This window comes from Procambarus clarkii, chromosome 62 (assembly GCF_040958095.1).
Source record: "Procambarus clarkii isolate CNS0578487 chromosome 62, FALCON_Pclarkii_2.0, whole genome shotgun sequence".
NCBI classification, from domain to species: Eukaryota; Metazoa; Arthropoda; class Malacostraca; order Decapoda; family Cambaridae; genus Procambarus; species Procambarus clarkii.
This window is the reverse complement of record NC_091211.1, coordinates 16,470,190-16,478,419: the sequence shown is the minus strand read 5'-3', so window position 1 is coordinate 16,478,419 and position 8,230 is coordinate 16,470,190.

Genomic DNA, 8,230 nt, shown 5'->3' with positions numbered 1-8,230 from the left:
CTAGGCTGCTACCAGATGGCAGTTAGATGCCTCACAATTATTTATACCACACCAACAATTGTTTGGCTCGTTACTGCAGTACAGATACTTAATTTTCTTTAAACAGCTTTCGTATTGGTTTTGAGTTTGTTTCTCATCCCTAGGCTTCCCTTGCTTAATAGAGCCAGAATCAGGTCCTACCTCTTGGAGGCTTGGTATACAGTACCTCCAAAAGGCTTGGCTGGACAAGTGCTTAGCTCAAGAAGCTACTGAGGAAGACCTCCCAGAATCTCACCAAAACCTACCCTAAATGCAGAAGGAAATGCCTAATCTACCTGAAATATTGTATACAAAATAGCATTATGAAAATATATATTGTTGAAAAACGCTAGGCCAGGATTCCTAGCGAATCCCCCTGGCCAGGATTCATTGTGAAGCCACTTAAGTCAACCCATTAGACATTAAAGGGGATGTTTGAGGAGGCTGACTTGATTTAGTCATAAGGTGTAATTTATGCCTTTTAACTCAAATAAAACTTTATTTGCTTAAATAATTTATTATTTATTCTCCATATACAAGCTTATTTACAATATATTCATAATAATTTGCAACAGATCTTACAAAGCCAACATGGGATATTTATAAGATAGGCCAGATTTACAAACAGTTGTCATTCCTTACATTCTCGTAAACTGTCTCAACTAGAAGTTTGCAGTCCACATATAATAGTCTTCATTTATGTCTACAAGGATCTACATATCGCAAAATATACAAAATTACTCATTAATTTGACAGAACACTTAAAGGCAACAATGGATATTATATAATTACTGTACAAGTTTCAAAAACAAATAATAGACTGTTGATTTCAAAACACATTTTCTTTGTAACAAGTGACAGAACACTCAATAGCAAGTAATGACTTCAGTACTTCATATGTATATTCTAAATGAACACTGGAAATAATAAAATGACCATCAGTCCTGCTTCTTTACAGCATCCTGTAAAGTGCTACATATCTTGAAGCATATACGTAGTGCTATGACCTCTAGGCAAATCAAACACCACAGTCATTCACAGACATCTAAACTTAGTTTTACATTGTCATGTGCATTAAGTACAGTATATGTATCAGGCAAACACAAGTCAAAATACACATTACGGTCATTTACAACACACATGTATAATGTAATTATTTACTCAGCCGCTAATAGTTTTAAGATGCACTTTTTGGCTCCACAAAGACTTTGTATAAAGTACTGTACCTTTACTGTTTCTACTCATCACAAATAAATTCTTACTTTTCATACATGTTGACACTATATACAAATAGTATTCACTCTACATTATAGTTTTTGTATTAAAACTGTTAAACTAACATCTTATTTATAGAAAATGTGGCAAGGAACATCATAAAAAAAGAAAAATTTTGGACCAATTGATAAGATAGAAATTCCTTATTTGCAAAAAATAATGCATCAAAGGTTTGGATATACAGTACTGTACTGTATATATGTGAAGTTAAAAAAAATTGTAGATATATTGCATTGGTGTGCAACAGATGATCTACCTGGACCAAAACAATTACAGACTTCATAGAGAATGCAACAAGAACTGATGCTGAGCCCAGGAAAGAATCTATTGTTCATGTAGTTTCATGGATTAATTCAATATATTGTACTACAGTACCATTTAAATTAATTTTATATCCTGTTATCAACTTAGCCCAAAATGCTATTAATTTTAGAGAACAATTATTTCTGTCAAGGTGGCTTGAGGTCCAGTTACTAAATATATATAGCACAATAACCCACAACAGACTGACACAACGTTTTCTCTCACACCAACGTTCACAACCACAGATAGCATTGCATAATTATAATGAATCAGCTATCATACATATCCTTCTAACCTGAATAAATCTTATTGCCTTTTCATGTAAATTTCAAATCATAATAAAAAATACTACAATTAAATTCTGATTTCGGATTTGGCAGTTTTAGCACTTTGGAAAGTAAATCACCTTTGACTTTTTTTTTACAATTCATCAAATGAATTTTGGACATTTCGTAACTTAACACGTTACAATAACAATCCTATTTTATTATGTGTTCATCTCCATATGTCATGTGTCGCACTTTCCCGGCCTCAAACGTTTCTTACTTGGCTCATACCATTTCCATAATGTCAAAAAAAAAAAAAAAAAAAAAAAAAAAAAAAAAAAAAAAAAAAAAAAAAAAAAAATCATTCTTACAGCTGAATTTGTTAAAAAAAAAAAAAGTGATAGCTACTCCAAGCTTGGAAAAAACAAAAATGTCTATGATGCCCAGCAGCACTGGAGCTGTGGATATCCTATCAATTTTTTATGTATGCATCCTTCTTCAACAGCTGCAGCACACAGCTCAGGATGTTGACCAGACCACACACTAGAAGGTGAAGGGACGACGACGTTTCGGTTCGCCCTGGACCATTCTCAAGTTGATTCTCAAGTCACAATCGACTTGAGAATGGTCCAGGACGGACCGAAACGTCGTCGTCCCTTCACCTTCTAGTGTGTGGTCTGGTCAACTTACTTTAGCCACGTTATTGTGACTTATCGCCTGCACACAGCTCAGGAGCTAAGGCCATCCAGTACAGCCGGCTCTGCAAAGACTCAAGCAAAACATTCTGCATATTCTTTGAACTGTATTTCCATCATACATGTTCTAGTACACTGCTAGTAGAAAGTAACATCTGTGTCTACTGACCGAAGTAACTCGAGGAGTTATTTAAAATTGTCAATTCTCGATCAATCATCCAAATGATTTACGTGTACTTGAACAAAGTATAGTGTCAAGTATAAATATAGTGAAAAAGTGTCAAGTACACTTGTTCAAGTTTGTGGCCCAAAGACAACATGAAAAATTTAAACAAGTATTTTTACATAACACGCTTGAATTTATATATCAATGTTTGGGCTTTGTGATAGTGGGGGTATATAGTTTCAATAATTTCATCAAAGTTTAAGAAATGGGCAAAAGTGTTCATTGAGAATGCGTTGTCCACCTCGTGAATAATACAATACCCTCTACCTTCAGATGTTGCTGTGGAAGAAATCCTATGGGGAGATCAGGGAGAGGCCCAAGGTCAGGCTTCTGAGACATGTAGTCAAGATCAAGTACTGTATATTAAGGGGTCAATGACATCAAATTAAAAAACGTGCCAACTGAGCTCTGCCTGTTTTATTACAGTAGCCGTCAGGTCAAGATTACGAAACTTGGTTCTATGTGTATTCTCGAATTCTACATTGTAATCCAATTCATATCAGTAGACTCTGACTTACTTGTCAGCCAGAAGTGGGATCTCATGGCCCACACTCAACTACCCTTTGCATGAAACAAAAGCACGAGCTGTCTTGCTCCCTCCCTCAAGGCAAGTCTGTACCAAAGGGAAACAAATAGGAAACCACAACCTTCCTCAATTGGGTAGATATCTGTAAACAACTGGGTTTTTATGACAAACCAGTGGAGACATGGGTATACTGTACTGGAAAATATTTTAAACCAAATTTAAACAACACGGGAGGTTTACAGGTAAACAAAAATATATTATTATTTGGTCACATTAGAAATATAAAACAGTTTTCCCTGGGAAACTCGAGCAAGAAAAGGAAAGTTACCAATGAGACCATTCTACAGATGCACCCAGGCTGCACTTCCACAAGAAAGAAGATCCAGAAAGTGGCAGCATAATGAACATCTCTCTGTATTAGAGAGAGCCTGGAACAAGGAAATATTCTTAGTAGTAACCAAGAGCAGAGTTGAAGTTGTGAAGGACTCAAGTGGAGGCCTACATTCTAAAAAACAGCTGGCTAGAACTAGATATAACTCCTAGTGAATATCAGAAGTTTATTTCCAAAACCCAACATGGTTTGACTGCATAAGGATGATCAAGAAGAAATCATTGGTCTCCTATGGTACCAACGTCACAATGCAAACATTGTGCAGGCAGTGGCACTTGTCTGCTGTATAATTCACACTTCAGAGCCATGTGGCAGTCTGACAATTGTCTCAAACTCACCTATTTTTGTATTTATCTAGCTTGGTTCCCAACATTATTCTTTCTTGTCTATTCTCAGTTTCATCCTGTTTTTCAGATATGTACTTATATGTTTAAAATAAACATTATACAAGCATTAAGAAAGCAATTTTCATGCTAAATAAAGTATTACTCAAGCTTAAATAAGATTCAGTGCAAACTCAGAACATATCAAGAGATTGTACACAAGCTGTTGTAAGGTGGTTTCCAAAAGAGAAACATAGGAAGCCTTGACGTCCTACAGCACCCCCCAGCCACAAAAGACACTGTGAAGACTGAAGCTAAGGAGTTGGCCTATTGAGCAGAAACAAAACATTCATCCCTAGGAGACAAAGCTCATAGAGAACTAATCCCAATAAATCTGAAAATGGGGGCATAAAAGACTTTAAAACATCAATATTGTCACCCACCAAGCTCACATGGAAGATGTGATGCCTAATTTCACTCAAGAACAGTGGACCTACAGAAATAAAAAATTTCCCCAGATAAACAGAAGATTGTCTGCCAGTCAAGAGACGATGGCTGAACAACCTAAAGCAAAGCAGGGTCAGGTTCAGAAACCCAGCCTTCAACCCTCAAGAGAAAAAGATTCAAGTCTCCTCAAACCTGAACAGCAGAGAGGTGACAGGCAGAACTTTGGAGTACTTAAACATTATTTGCTACTAATGGAGTGATGAACTGGACTTGATGTAGAAATAAAAAAAACATCAAGATGTACTCAAACCAAGTTGGTTCATAAACAATACCCCTAATCTGGAGAAATGAACTGTTAAATTTGGAAACTGACTCCAACAAAAGGGTAAAATGTTAACCAGGCTGAGACCTCTAAGAATGCTTCAAGTTGAAATGCCTCATTACCCAGGAAAGGAGAAGGACCAACAGCTGAACTCTGCAACTAAGCCAGTTTCAATCCATGGTTTCTGGGGACAAGGACTCCAACACCAGAGCCACTGACTTCAACAGAGAAGAAAATTAATACACTTCCCCCACCAAACTATGATAAAAACCAGCATTGAATGTAATGAAATGTCATTTTCTGGGGAGGCTCCCTGAAACTATTTGAACTGATATGTGCTATATTAGTTTGGGATCATCAGTCACAGGAGTCCTTATGCCTACCAGAGAACACGAGCCAGAACCTGGTCCCCTCAGAGGTGCAGGGAGCAATGGCCTATGAGCACTTTACATTTAAAGTCTGTCATAATTACCATCGACCGAGAAAGGACCCAGAAAGGTAGGCGAATCAAAACAGACCACTGTCTGGTTAACTTGTGCAATCTACATTCTAAAAGATCAAAATAACTTCCCTAGAAAGAGACCCAACGAGCAACACTTCATACAACTAGCACTCTCGCTCATTAGTGCTACCCTCATCTGGTGGGGAGGGAGGGTGGTTGGGTGTAGTGCGCCCAGGTTACGAGGCTGTGATCTTGTTTCTAACCAAGCAGTGGTTTGTTTTGCTCCGCTGACTTTCTGGCTACCTTCCCTTGGTGGTGACAGACATAAATGACTTTACATAAAAAAGTTTTCAATAATGCCATTGCTCCCTGTGCCTATCTCTGAGGGGGCCAAGTTCTGGCTCGTGGTCCCGGGTTGACCAATAAGAACTCTGCGACTGATAGCAACAGTAGTATGGCACTGTATCAGTATAGTAGCTTCAGGGAGCCACAAGGGGCTCCACGAGAAAAGGGTGAAAATTATACCATTAGCTCCTCCTATTGCTCCCTGAGTTATGCTAACAAATGAACGTAACACACACACACATGCAAATAAATAATACACATACTACATGAATTAACTGATAACAGTATTTGGCCCTAAGTCTAATTCAGCACACAACATAACACACTGGGCAAAGATTGCAGTTACTAAAGGCCCATAGCAAGAGGATGGGGTTTGCAAGACGAACCTTTACCTGCTAAAACAAAAGAAGCCTAAGTATTTAAAAGTGAGATTCAAGTGAAGTCTTTACCAGTGTTTGAGGATTCAATTAAAGTAAACTGGACCAAATGAACTAAATGATATTCCAAAAACAAAGAATCCAGTGAAAGCACTGCTAAGGCTGAGTTGACAAGCACAAGCATTTACGTGAATGTCATAAATATCTAGCAGCCGGTTATAAGAGGATTGCAAAATCAAATGTTTGAGCAGGGTTTGAAGCCCCCCTTCCCCCCACACACACAGCAGTCTGAACATGACCAAGATGGATAGTGACCTAACAGATACAATGCTGGAAGCAGAGAGGGTGAGTGTATGAGCTACTGACCTCTGCAAGACATCCTATCTGGCTGCATTAAAAAGTAGTTTACTGCTTCCTGATCTAAGACACGCCCTGTAAACCAATCACCTGTGAGAATTGAGGCAGTAAACAAAGACTCAGCCTGCACAGTGATAATTGAGTATATCCAAGAAGAAGTAGAAAACACAAATGCCTAGGTCCTGAAACCAACCAACTAGAAACCATGAAAGCAACAGGTCAAGGCTAAAGCACAAACCAAAATAGAATGGAGGAGAACTCTGCATCACTGCAACTGGTTTTTAATGAGGCACATTATTTTGTTTAAATATACTGCATACACACTGCCCTAGTCAGAGCTATTGGTACCTAGGTTTCTGAGAACGATAGCAAGTACTGTACTTAATTGATCTAGCCTCAAGCATGCCCAAATCATCACTAACATGGGTCAGGAGGGAAAGTGATTGAACATGGCTGGGGACCTGGTGTTGATTTTAGTGCCACCAACTAGTGGCAGCCAGTGGAGCTATCTAATCAGGAAACTAACAGCTGAGTTAGGTCACTAATTGACTGGCCCTGTAATGCCAAGTATAGGTTTTGAAAGGTTTTGTGAATTATTAGGAGTACTTTCTTTGGTCACTAGGCAGAATAAAGATCGATTCCAGTACCTCTCAAGCACAATTATGACACAGCAGGAACAAAAGATCCTTGCTGTACAACTGAAAACCAGCTGTGTCAGTGTGGTGTATCACCATACTGCATGGATGTGGTGTATCACCATACTGCATGGATGTGGTGTATCACCATACTGCATGGATGTGGTATATCACCATACTGCACTGGTGCAGTATATTATCCTGCTTTAGATATCACGAACTTTTCCACTGGGACATTCAGTCAGCTTTCCTTAGGGAACATCCAAGTGGAACAGCTCTCAAAGATGGAGATTTTCAGTGGATAAAATAGTGTGAAAATGCTAATGTGGTTACCATTCCTAATTTTACTAACCTGCAAGTCAACGGACATAAATAAAATTCTGGATATTGTGTTGTTAAATGCTCTAATATTCAGAACACATGACTTGACCTAATGTATGTATGTATGTGCTCATTCTTGAGTTTGTTCACATGCGCGAGTCTGTCGCTGTCTGTCTCTCTCTCATCAAAATTGTGGGATAAGCATTATGAAAAAAAAGACTCAAAGAGTTGTACTTATTTTCAGTGAAAAAGTGGAAAGTGTAGACAGCAGAGACCTAACCAAAAATCTTCAAGCTACTGAAACAATTCAATAGCCACACAAGAACTATTTAAGATGCAAGGCAATACAAGAAATAATGGTATGAAACGTGTGGGAAGTAGATGCATTACAAACATTTAAGGAAGCTTCTTTGCCTAACATATTGTAAAAATTGGAATAAATTACCCTCTTATGTTGTGGATACAAACTCAATACAGATCTTTTAAGAAAAGGCTGAAATGGTAAATTAAGCTTATTCAATTAAAATCAACATCCGTATAAACTGCGATACTGTGCAACATACTTCACTGTGTTAGCCTATAACTGTCCCATGTGGCACTTCCCTTGTTGCTGCTGCTCCTCTCCCTCCACACCTGTGTGATCCTTCACTCTACTTCCCTTGTTGTTGCTGCTTTTCCCCCTCCACACCTGTGTGTGAGAGATCCTTCACTCCCCCTCCACACCTGTGTGATCCTTCACTCTACTTCCCTTGTTGTTGTTGCTCCTCCCCCTCCACACCTGTGTGTGTGATCCTTCACTCTACTTCCCTTGTTGTTGCTCCTCCCCTCCACACCTGTGTGTGTGATCCTTCACTCTACTTCCCTTGTTGTTGTTGCTCCTCCCCCTCCACACCTGTGTGATCCTTCACTCCACTTCCTTTGCTTCTCTCTTTCTGGCTTTTTTTTGCTTCTCATACTTCTT